Source organism: Lichenostomus cassidix, chromosome 3 (assembly GCF_008360975.1).
Source record: "Lichenostomus cassidix isolate B80296 chromosome 3, HeHo_3.0, whole genome shotgun sequence".
Classification (NCBI taxonomy): domain Eukaryota; kingdom Metazoa; phylum Chordata; class Aves; order Passeriformes; family Meliphagidae; genus Lichenostomus; species Lichenostomus cassidix.
The window spans coordinates 31,355,672-31,368,936 of NC_139483.1; the positions used below are offsets into that span (position 1 = coordinate 31,355,672).

The 13,265-nt window shown below is 36.9% G+C and overlaps 1 protein-coding gene across 3 annotated transcripts in view; it reads right to left on the minus strand.

The window, feature by feature from the left end:
* Positions 1 to 13,265, minus strand: part of AKT3 (AKT serine/threonine kinase 3) — a 150,713-nt gene that overhangs the window by 80,542 nt on the left and 56,906 nt on the right. Inside the window, exon 1 of one of the 3 annotated variants that reach the window (XM_085055166.1) lies at positions 6,049 to 6,107. The exons of the other annotated variants lie outside the window; for them this stretch is intronic. The gene's annotated coding sequence lies outside the window, so the exon portion shown is untranslated. Of the gene's footprint in view, positions 1 to 6,048; positions 6,108 to 13,265 lie in introns of those variants that run through there. 3 annotated transcript variants of the gene reach the window in all.

Genomic DNA, 13,265 nt, shown 5'->3' on the forward strand with positions numbered 1-13,265 from the left:
CAATTAAAAGGAGTTCCTTCACTTTTGGTAAGGGCTTGCTTGGCAGGAAGCACTGGTTAGGTTAATTCCAATAATATTTAAGTCATGCCGTGACTGACCAAAAAACCCCGATACATATTGATAACATAGAGTCATGTCTGCTATCCATATACACAATGAACCTCAACCATTGTTTCATTTTCCATTTTTCAGTTCAATACAGATATCTGAATGTTGAATGTCATGTAATATTAGAGAAGAAAATTCATTATTTTAAAGTTTCTATTTTTAAAGTAAGAGATCACCTGTATAACAGTGCTTTCATTTAGCCTTTCTGGGCTAACTAAATTTCCTCTATGCTTGTATCCTTTCTCACATTTCTTTCACCGTATCTTGGAAACTCACCATAAGCACTGAACAAGAAATAAGAACGGGTTTTAGTGAAAGAAAGAAAACTATATTGCTATGAAGCGACCCGTATTTATTCTATGTGCAACTGTCAAACAGGAAAATAAAAGTTATTCCTGACCAGCTCCTTGCCTTCAGAGAAAGAACTGAAAGTAAGATCAAGCAAAAGAGCAAATTAGTTGCTAATCTCATTCTAACCCCTAGCATACTCCATAATACTAGACAATCACCAATTGGCACTTTCTGCATAAGAAAAGCTCAGGATGCAGAAGCAGGGGTATGCAACATACCAGTCTTGCGGCAGACAGACAAAGCTATGTAAGAACTTGTAAAGCACCTGTCCCCCAAAGTCTGAGACTGAAATAACTGCATTACTCTTTCTACTTCCACAAGTACCAAATTTGTTAGGTTGTTGTTTTGGTTTGTTTTTTTTAACTCACCACATGGAGAAATCAAAAGTTTTCTTCCCTACTACAAGAAAAGGCTCTTTTTAGGAATAAACAATGGAGGGAGGGAAGATATTAAACTCCTGAACTAATTAACAGAAGTAAAGGAGGTGGTGGGGGACAATGATAATTAATATGTACCCTCCTCCTAAGCAAATCTCCACATACATTCATTCTGTATATGCACACACAACAGCAGCATCATAAACCGTCTCAAGTTCTTGCCATTATTCAGTTCGACATCTGCACATGTTTATGCGTCTCTCCAAACAACCTCTTGAACACCCTGCTGGAGCTGTCATTTTTTTCTTCTCCCTATCTGGCAGATGGCAAGTCAACAATCGGCATCAACAGCAGCCGAATATCTCCCCCCTCCATCCGACCCCCCTAAACAGACACAATAATAACTTCTTTGTGCTTCCCCACAATGCAGCTGCTTAAACCATTTCGCTACAAGGCTGCTTTGCCTTAATAAAAAAAAAAAAAAAAAGAAAAAAAAAGAAAAAAAAAAATCCCTTCTGTCAAGTCTAAAAAGCAGCATAATGTTAAGCAAGCTAAAGCCACAGCACAGCTGCAAACGGGCAGACACATTGACAGCTCCTCCCTTAACAAAGCCCTGTGAATTGAAGGGGGTTCATCTGAGGCTCACACAGTAATTAGTATAAAAAAGTCCGACAGCCTCTATTATGCTAGGAAAAAAAACTGGACAGAACTGGGCTGCTGTTTTGCGTCAAGAGTTCTGCTGCAGAGTAGATAAATCATGTTGGGTTTTTTTCCTCTCTTTTTAAAGACAGTAATAAGGAGGATGAGAGAAGCTAATTTGAAAACTTGGACACAGTAATTGTACCATATGGTGAGCATTTATCCCTTCTGAAATACATGCTAACAGTCACTTACATGCACAGTGCTTTGTTTTACAGTTGTTATTCTCCCTACCATATTCATAAAATGGATCTGAATATCCGATACTCCAGAGAAGTTGTGTGTAATTAGCAGCAAAACTGCCTGAGCTTAATATATTGGCCTACCATAGCAATCCAATTAATTGCAGAAAATCCTGTGCCCCCGAATTTAAATAGTGTCCACTTCAAGGATTTTTTAAAATTTCTTTCAAACTGGCTAAATATCACACATAATAAAGTTCACAGAAGTAATTTATTGACACTAATACTCCTTGATACTGTTGGCTCTAAAGCACATGAGCAGGAAATATTTTTCTTCTCATGCATGCAGTATAGAGGAATTAATTCAAGAACCGTTAAGAGTAACCACAAAATATTTCAGTTCCATCATATCTGGGAAAGGAACTACTCAGTAAATTAAAGGTGAAACTGAACTTCAACACAGGGCACGGGAGGGAGACAAAGACTTCAAATCCACTCCCTCACCTCCACCCCCATTTTCTTCCTGGATCATCCTTTGCAATATTTTGAATAATAAACCAAACAATTCATAAGGACTTGCAAAATTTGGAAAATATACCATCCAGCCCTTAGGATCTGCTTGTTCTTCAGCATACACTTTCAGCTTTTCACCCTGCTCATACAACCAAATCATCATGGAATCACACTAGATAAAGAACCAGTGGAGTGGAGCTGGGGAAATGTAGGTTTCTGTATATAAAGAAACACTGTAGTTAAATGGGAAAATTAATAAATCTTAAAGTACTGCTTTCAGGAAATAAGATGTAGTAAACTTCCAAGCCAGGGAAATAAAAAACACAAACAGATTAAAGGGTGAAAATTTGATGAAAATTAACCAGACACAAAATGAAGTCTGCAGCTGAGCCTAATACATTTGCAAAGAACCAGAATGGCTTCTTTCTATTGGTTTTTACCTTAGAAGACAACAACAGAATCTGCTTCAGGTAACAGAAAAATTCTTTCAGTCACTCTAGATCAAAAAGGAGGTATTGGAGCTGGGTGTTAAGTACTAAAGAATCCCGGACCTAGGCAGAATACATCCACAGTTACTAAGAAATTGTAAGTGAGGTGAAAACTACAGGCAGAAAACACCTATCCTTCACTGATAACAGTTCAACTGAAGGATTCTAAATGGAGAATTACACCCCACACTCCCAAGAAAAAATAAAACAAAACAAAACAAAAAGTTAAAGAAACTTTGAAAATTTCAAGTCATTTGGCTGGATGGCAATCAAAGAAAATTGCTTTAAATTCTATTTTTAATCACACAAATAATACAAACTCACATACGATAAATAAGGCAACACTACTTTTGAGTAGAAAAATCATGTCCATCCTATGGGCTACCTTTAAGAAAGTCAAGAAAATAAAATGGATGGAGACTAACACAACTGACTTCATCTTTTAAAAAAAGCTTTTAATAAGTTAAAGAAACGAATTGTGTGAATGAAAAAAAACATGTGGTGGAACAGAATAGAGAAAGGAAATTGGGTAAAGGGAGAAGATCAAAATAGGATTACATAATAAAATTTTCAATTTTCAATCCATGAAGGTCCACAGTTCTCTGTTAGGAACACTTTCAGCCAATATATACAATGATCTAGGGTTACCACTGCATACACTGCAAGACAGTAAAACTATTCACGTTTATTAAGAATGTGAAGAATTTTAGAGTGGCAAAGCTATGCCAGTGAGCTGAGAAACACCAGATGAAATACAGTGAAGAATTACTTGAATTTATAAACAGTTACAGAAATAACCTGAAATGCTCACACACTGTTTAGTTTTAAATTAACCACTAAAGAACAATTAATATAACCCTTGTTTAAGTATGTAATACTGAGTAGAAAGAAAAGTATTCTCATTTGTAAAGTTACAGAATTTTACAAACACTGTAAATATTACTCCAAAGTAAACAAATAAATTACAGTTCTGATAACTACATTTTTAGAAAGTGACAAGAAAACAGAAGAGCTTCAGAGACAAAACACGCACACAGAGAAATAACCAGAGATGGAGAGAAGCAGAGTGAGAAGAGAAAGACTGGATTAGGCTTCACTTTCAAAGGAAGGACTATGACAAAAGGGTTTAACAACATAAATGGCCAATAGCAGAGTATCAGTCATTTCACAGAACCACGTTTTCAGAAGAGTTCAGGAAAAGCTTTTCAAACATTCTGCATCTGCAGTTCTGAATGATGTAATTTCACCACAAAACTAGTGGTTTCCACCATGGCAATGCAGCCACTCTCCCATCAATTCAGCACCCAATCCTACCAGCACCTTTAGAAAAAGCCAGTGTCTCCTTGAGTGCTGTGACACATTTCCGAACTCGTGTGAGCACATTTTTTTAAAAATGAAAATCTCACATTCAGGAAATTTGAGTAAACATTCAACATAAGCATGTTCTTCCTTTAATTGCTATGCTCCTTTTGTCCTAGCACAAACCTGGTAGTAGCCAGGAGGTATTGATGGCAAATGGAGGTCTTAATCCTTGGGCACTTTGGTTGACCTCAAATACAATAATAATAATAATAATAATAATAATAATAATAATAATAATAATAATATCAGGGCAGTCCACTGGGGAAGGTGAGGACCAGCTGCAAAGGAAGCATGCAGTGTATCCCATGTCCCACTCTACTGCGTCAGCACTGGCACCCACGCAGCTGAGAGAGGTCTTAAAAAAGCAAACCCCAAGAGAAAAGGGGTTGACCAGTTCAAAACAATTCCAGGTTACTGTACAGCTAGTATCAGCACAAAGGAAAGATGGGGGTAATTGGCTGGGGGCAAGAAAGATGCAAAGGAGAAGGGGCATCAGCATGAACTTAGGCAAGATTAACTACTAATTAATCAGACTGCTGCTCTGCCTTGTGAGTGCAATTCTTGTTTTCCAGTCAAGCTAGAAAATCAGGTTCAAGCGATTCAAGTTTCTAAGATCAACTGAATCTCTAAGCAATGATGCCACGATGGTTCTGACAAACTATTTCATCAAGAATTTCCCTAATACAACTGCATGTTCTACACAACCAAATTATATCCTGACATATGTGTCATAATACACTGTCATTTACTCTACACATATACACAGAAATTATGAATTAAAAATATGTAAACTATACAAATCTCTGTACTCTGACAAATAATAGAAAAACCACTTAAAATGCACAATTTGAAAAGCGAGAAATACAATACTTCTAGATGCATTTGTGAAATAGTTATTAGAATTTAATAATACAAAATCTTACAACTTAGAGATCCCAATATAAATTGAAATTTTGAGTTAGCAGTGAAATATGTCTTATCCTAACAGCAGTGCTAGGAAGATAGAAGCAACATGGTCAGTAAAATATTTTCTTAAATTTACAGATTAGAATTAAAGAACCGAAAAAATAAAAACTCATTTATAACCTCAGAATTCTACATATTTCTAAAAGCTTTCACTGCCTTAAATTTAATAAAACAGCTCATAACCCCCACATAAGAACCATAACATGGTTCAATTCTAGTAAGTATATTTTACATTAATTTGTCTTGCATGTTTTTATTATACTACAATTGCAATCAATATTCAGGCAAATGAGGTGTTAAGTCTTCTGCTTCAAGTTTTTCCAGCATCTTAATTAACAGAAAGCTTGACTGAGAAGGAAAAATGCAAAATTTTCAGCCCTGCCATTTTACTAGCACAAAATTTTTGCACCATTTTCAGTCATTTTAGAAACTTTTAAAACACAGCTATAAAATATGACCCCCAAATTCCAGCCACAAGATGGAACGGAAGATAACTGACCTGGATAAGACATATAAATTTATCTTACCAAGCTTGGGATGAAGTTTGTTACTGTTTTTTCACTAACAGACTAATCTTGTGGTTTCTCTGCTATTAGCATACTATTTCTTCCTAATCTAACTACTGAGAAATGCTTAATGATTTAGCCTCCAAAACAGTCTAATAACTTATAGGATGACCTGAACTAGATCTCAGCAAACTCTTCAGTTAGTTTATTCAATGCAGAAATGAAATTTCATACATGAGAAAACACTGATAATCTCTTCCTACATCTGGCTTTTCTGAAATTCTGATTATACATACAATAATTAACTGGCACCAAATATTTAACATTTGTGACACCAAAATAATAGGGACCAATAAGGAACTGTAATTTTCAAAAAAATATATTTGCATTTCTATTGAATTAAGTAAACAAATTTGATACGCTTTTAGTGACTTTTTTTCCTCTAGAAAATAAACAGCACAATTCTCTAATTAGCAAAAATGAAATGGAAACTTACAACACTGACTTCAAAATCCTTGTGAAAGTCTGTACTGGTGATGTCACAAATGCTGTCACATCTGAGCAGGTATTGTCTGTAGAAGGTTCAGAAATGTCCATTTTAAACAAAGCATTTATAAGAGGTAGTTGTGTGTTTTGATTTTATTTTATCGAATTAGAGAATTCCTTAAGAATCATGGTTGAAACGCTCTTCAAAAATAACAAATTAGGTAAAATCTAAATAGCTGAAATACAAGGATCTGATCTATAATGGATACAGAAACCTATGTAGGAGTGAGGGAAAATTCATACTTTATTCTTCCTTCAGCCTTTAATAATGATGTTTTCATTACACTGATATAACACTCATATTTTCTAATTTGCTTAAAATGAACTACAAATTATCTCCTCAGAGTACTAAAAGGCCACTGGTAACGTACTACAAGACAGAAAACACAATCTCTCCAAGCTTGCAGTTATTTTTAAATTAAATCCTTTAACTTCATGATACTTCAAGCCAGCAATATCTTCCCTTTCTCCCCGTGCTAAACACTAGTAAACAGTTTTGTTTTCTTATGTCAAGAAATCCTCACATCACTGGTCCAAACCCCAGAGACAGAGATGAAGACTCTTAATCATTTGGATGCAAACTTTTAATTGCCTGAAAAAAAACTTGTCCTTCTCTCTTTTTTCCCTGTGCACTCTGGGAACATGGCGCCATGTTCCTGTACCACAGGAAGGGATTTGAGCTGTGCAGGTGCCCAAAGAACTCTTAAACATTCACCTTCTTATTTAGAGCCTAACTAGATGCTTAAGCTTCTTATGATGCAAGTCATCTACATTCTACAGTAATTTCTGTATGTCCCAAATAAGGATAACCAAAGAAAGGAACCTTTCCAAGAGAGACTCAGAGGGGGAGAAACTTGGGCACAGAACTTCCTAAAAGATCTTTTAGAATTTCATGTCTGTGGCATAAGAACTGGAACAAATGACTACCAAATAAAGCTATGCTTTTATTTCAAATTTCAAAGAGGGAAAAAAAACCCCTCATGCCAGAATGAGGTATGAGGACATATGGCCAGTCTATCACCTGACTACCAAACAGCACCACTAAAGCTGCCACATGTTTGTTAATCCCGAGAGGTAAAACGCTGCTTTGTCTCCCGGGGGTCGTGCTGCAGATGAGCGCCCGTTACGATGCTGATGCATTTTTCCATGCTGACGTTCACCAGGGAATACAAGTTCCACATCAGGGACAAGTGACACAAATTTTTCATCTCCTCTAAGAGTCTTCCACAGTTCTGTTTACCGAGTGCACACACTATAACACTAAGCACCAGCAGCACAGCTGAAACAGTCTTAACAAAAGCTTTTCTTCTGGATGTCTACAGTTTAATTCAGTTAAAGTTTGTATCTCGACTGTTTTGTTTATATTAGGTATATTAGGCATATTTAGTCTTAATATTTAAGACAATTGAGTTTTCTGTGACAGCCTGGTCTTGTAAGAGCAGGTAACAGTTTGACAGGGAATGAATGTTAGTGATATGATTATTCATTTACAGATAGTAACCTTTCTTCAGACAATCCATGATTACAGGGAGAAACATTTCCCAGAGATCTAGCCATTCTCTAATGTACTTATTGTCTCTGTAAAGGGGCAGAAGAAGTGGACATCACAGGATCAGTGATCAGTAAGCTACAGGAAAACTCTAGCCCTCTACAAGATTCTGAAATGAACCTGTTTTTTCAGCCTCCCCTAGTCCCAACAAAACCCCTCAGCGTATTGCAGGTGAAATTTTTCACTAAATGTGTAGCAGGATGCTTTGCCCTGAAAAAGCTGATGTGCTTGGCCTGGAATCTGGTCAGAAGACAAAGCAATGCAAGCTCTCTGTGGGGAACTCCTGTTAGCACCACAGTGGTATTTCTTGGTGTTGAATATGCTAAAAGGCCAGCCTGGCTTACCAGCTTCAAACACACATCTGTCCCTTTGAAGTAAGGCTTGACAGATAAGCTGCTAAACTGACCTGGAGGCTTATGACTGGCAGGTCGACCTCTTTACACTATAAAAGTCCAGGTTACTTTTGCACAAGTTAGATTCTTCCACATCCTTTTCTTGAAGTGCATGGAATTTCTCCTGTGGAATTTGGGATGCCTCTCTACAGTTATTTCCCAGAGACTGAGTGAAAGGGAAAGAAGTAGCCACGACTGGAGTGTGGTGAGATACATCAAAACCTTTACTTAATGTTTGTTCTGCTAGCTTTAACATAACTGCTTTAATATAGTGCAATATACAATTTACGTTATACTGTGGTTGACTAATATTTTTTAGCTTTTATATTGTGTAGTTATTCTGATTAAGATCTTCTACCTGTTCATTTGTCATAATAAATAACTCATCTTTTATAAATATATCTGATTAAAACCTGCAGGATAAAGTGATTTAATCACATCTCTATAATTCCTTAAATTTAAACTGCTGACAATATCTGAGGCTGAGGAAGGATTTACCTTCATTTAAACCCCTTTCTTAGAAGAAGTTTAAAAACACAAGGGGAATTCTGCCTGCACCTCAGACCCAAAGAAAGGGCTTCTTTAATTAAGTTTGTCCAAGCCTTCTAGTCCCCCCTGCGACATCACCTCAGCTCATCCAGCTGAGGAGAAATTCTTCCTCCTCCTCCTTCCAGTCCTGTTGCCCAGTGATCTTCCTTGTCTGATCTGCCCCTTCTGCAGCTCACTAGCCCACTAAGTAAAAAAAAAAAAAAAAGAGGGGGTGGAGCAAGGCAGAAATAGCACAGCTTCCTGCAAGATCAGATAACTGACCCCCCCTCAGCTGGCAAATTACATTCTTTCTAAATTCTTCACGTGGTATCAAGGGGTCTATGCTCCAAGCAGAGTCTATCTGAACCTCCTCCTTCATTAGCAGCATACCATTTGATCTGGCTAGATACAGAAATGAAAACATCCTTTAGACACAGTTTTCAAAATTTCCCTCTCCATGACACAGCAGATGGACATCTGTCTCAAGGACCTAGTAATGAGACCAACAAGTGGGAGGGCTGGATGTGTCTCCATTGTTGATTGTACAAGCACCCAAGCAGACACAGCTTTTTGTTGCTCCTCTGTTTGTAAAAGGATGGTCCTGCTGCCCAGTTTCATCTTTCATGCAAGTTTGCTCCTTAGGTGAAAGTGCAAAAATGGTAACACTCCTGCTTTCCCTTGTGGAAAAAAAAAATTAACAGTGACTTACACAACACCTTTAGCTCTCTACATCTGCAACTGTGCCACCACAAAGACAACATTTGTATTCTGAACCCAAGAACAAAGGCACACTAGAGAAAGTGCTTTTACAGTGACTTTAAAGAGCTCCATTTACTTAACATGTCAAAACAATATTAAGAAATTACTTAATTACCATGAATCAGTACCTTCTCTTAGAAAAATGTAAGGACCTAATGGGCTTAACTTAATATGATGAGAAAACAAAAATACACAGCAAAGGAGGTATGCAGACAATCCAAATTCAATAAGAGAGCTCTAACTTGCCATGATACTGAGGAGGAAAGTGCCAACCTGGTGGCAAAAGCAGTACGCAGCTAAGAAAGACTGCAAAACACACCAGGAACCAGCAATTTCATCTTTTAATATTGATGCAGTGTTTCTCAAACAGCATGTCAGGAGGGACTTCAGCAAAGAGCAACTGGATTTTTACTGTTTCATTTGAATAACACTCTGAGCAAGTCTTGGACAAATTCTCACCAAATTTACATTTCATTGCTAATCTGAGTGTCTCATGTGCAAATCTGTATATGGCAATTTATGATTTTTATTCATGGCATCATATATTTTAAGATAAACAAGAACATCTCATTAGTTCAGTATGAACTCTTCAAAAAACAGGTCACAGAGTTTTCTCCCACTATGCAGGTACTGGCAAAAAACTATTTGTTTTTTTAAATACTTGTCTTCCAAAATGCACTCTGTCTTGATGGTATCAAAATGTTCTCCTTAGTATTTTTCAATTTTTCTCTTAATCATCCTCATCTTGGTTCTGAATACAACTGGATTCAGCCTTCAGTCACAGAGCTCCATTACTCACTAAGCTGCTACATTAAAGAGCTCCTTTACATTTTCACATTAAGGTTCCTTCTTGTGGCAAGGCAGTCCCATATTCCTCAATAACCACACAAAATCTCAGAATCTTAAGTTCTAAAGACATTCTCTCCAATGCTGAAAATATTATCATTTTTCTTCTCTATTTTCTTCTCTCTGGGATGCAAATATTCATTTAAATATTAAATATTAAAAGAGAAACTGGAATGGAACCATGATTCCCATTCCCTATGCTAATTTACTCTTCTGTATTCTTATTATGCATTTTGAAAAGCTTCAAGGAAACCATTTTCTGCATTACTTGACTAAAAACTATCAAGAATTATAAGCATTTAAGAACCCAAACATTTTATTGAATACAATAGGTTTCAATTTTTTTCAGTTCATAGAACTCTTAACATTTTCTAGCAGAAACACAGTGTCCTAAATATCCAAAGAAGTGCTGTGTCTTACACCCTGGACAAGTTGGTTAGTTTTTTCTTAGTAACCTTTTGTAGACTCTTCCAAAGTAGTCCACAGATCCCCCTGAATCTGCAAACAGGATTAAAACTACTTTATTATTACTTGTAGTTAGTATTACATTATTTTTAAAATAATATTACTTTTCAAGTGCAAGATTTTCCCTCTCCCAGCTTTATGAGTGGGTTTAGCACTGACATGGAAGAAAGCTGCCCAATTATAGCTGATATGCAAATATTCATCATTAACAGAAAAATATAGGCAAATATAAGACATACAGTCTTTTAAAATGCAAAGAACAAACTCAAAAAACCTTACAAACAGGCAGAATACTAACGAAAATACTGAGGCCAGAGAAAATGGCTGCCATAACTAAAAAAGAAAATAAAGTAATTCTCCCTTCTTAGCTTGCCCTGCTTCCCACCTGCCAAGGTCGACTTGTATGTCTTAATGGAAAAGTTAAAAGGTGATTATAGGGAAAACATCAGTATAAAGCATGAAAAGCTGCCTAAACAAGGAGGAATATTAAAGATGATAAAATATGTCAGCGTAAGAAAGAGTCAGGAGGTCCCCCAGCAATCAAGGCTGGCATAATTTTTATATGACATCTTCCCCAGTGAGCTGGACAGTGGTGTGATCTGTGACATCTTACAGCCTACAAATGATACCACACTGTAGCCAATAGTCAAATGCCACATCTGTGGCGTAGAAGAACAGAAGGATCTGATCTCACAAAACTGAGCGGGCAAAGAGGAAAAATGAACATTGGGTACATAAATGTGAGGTAATGTATCTAGGAAAAAATAATACAAACTATGCCTCACAATGTTTACTTTAGAATCATAAATTATACTTTAGTCGAGTCCTGGATTCATCACTGACAGCTCCATGAAATCATAAGTGCAGGTAAACAACAGCCAGAAAAACCTCACAAAATGTTGAGCATGTCAGAAAGGATACTGAGAACAAGAGAAAGGATGCAATTTTGCTGATACAGAAAACAGTGCTGTGCCCACATCTTCATTACCCTGTACAGCCTTGTCTCCAAGTCTCAAGGAGAATGTAGTTGAATTATGAGAAATCACAGAAAAAGGGAACCGAAATGATCCAGGCGTTGGAACAGCCACCTTTTCTAAGGCAAGATGAAAAGACAGGAGCTCTTCAGTTTGGACAGGAGAAGGTTGAAGTTTACAAAATCGTGAAAGCAGCAGGCAAGTGCAGAACTGCTGTTCACCAAATACCACTGTGCAATAGTTAGGGCCCTTGGTGAAACACATCCATGGATATGCCATCTAACATTATTAATGCAACAGTTCTGGACACTGGCAAAGTGCAAGCAGAATGAGAGGCAAGAAAAGGGCCAAACTTGCAAGCTCTCCCTAAACAGCATATCCTCTGCCTCTGCAGCAGACAGAATACTGAGATAGATGGGCCATTGGTACCACTCAGTAGGCTTTTTCTCATGGTAGGCCTGTTTCAGAAAAGGTTTCTTGGTTTGTAGGTCAAACTGCATTGCAAAACTTTAAAACCATAATTTCTTCTCTCTGCTGTGCACATGAAGAACACATCATATTATCACTTCTCTTTTCTTATTTAGCCTCATCAATTGCAACCCATTTAGCCTGGACTCACGGGTCGTTTAATCGCTGATCTCCCTCACTGCTGATCTCTGTATAATAGTCTTTATAATTTTGAACTGCAGCACCCAGAAATGGATGCATTTTTCCAGCTAAGACCTTAAGCACTCGATGGAGCAGAAAGATGCATCTTACAGGTTCTATCACTGTTTATACATGCATGTGTTTGCCTTCTTCACAACAGTGAGATATAAATAACGTCCAGTTTGTCATCCATGCTACCTACTGGACTTTTTTCTGAAGAGATTCTTACCTAGCCACTCGTTCTCCATTAACTTCTTTCTACAGTAGATCATTCTAGAGTGCATGTCAAACTTGCTCCCCCTGAACAGCTTCCAGCTCCTCACACAAACCACGTCTCCACATTAGCAATACCATTCAGAATTCTAAGCCCATCCTCCAGCACACCTGCAGTCCTTTTCATTTTGGAGACACCTCAAAATATTAATAACCATTATCTTTGCCATTACTCACCACATCGATGAAAGTACTGCCTAGGCAGAATTCAGGAAACAGCCTAACAAAATTCTGCTCCATTTTTACTTCTATTTTGATATGGAACCTTTAATAATTACTCAGCACAGTCTTCTAACAGTTTTGCTCTTAGAATCAAACCTCACAGTTGTTTCATCTAATGTATGTATCCTTTTTTTCTTATGAAAATGATATTCACAGAATATCAGAAGCCTGAATAAAGCCAAGATACAATATTCGAAGACTCTAGCCTATACAAAATGATCGCTACCTTGTAATAAGAGGAAATTTGATGAGTTTCATACAAATTAACCTCGCCAAATACAGTGACTCATCTGATTTTCTAGATATTCATTATCTACTTGTTCTAGTCTCCCTTTAGTTAAATTGATGTTAAGCATTTTGCCATATTAAAACACATTTTGTTAAAACACAACAAACATGAAAAGCAATCCAAATAATTTTCCCAGTGTTATTTATTAATTACTGTCTATGTCACCCATAAATTTTATCATCAATGACTTTGTGTTTGTTTTCTAAAGTACTGAACTTGTCA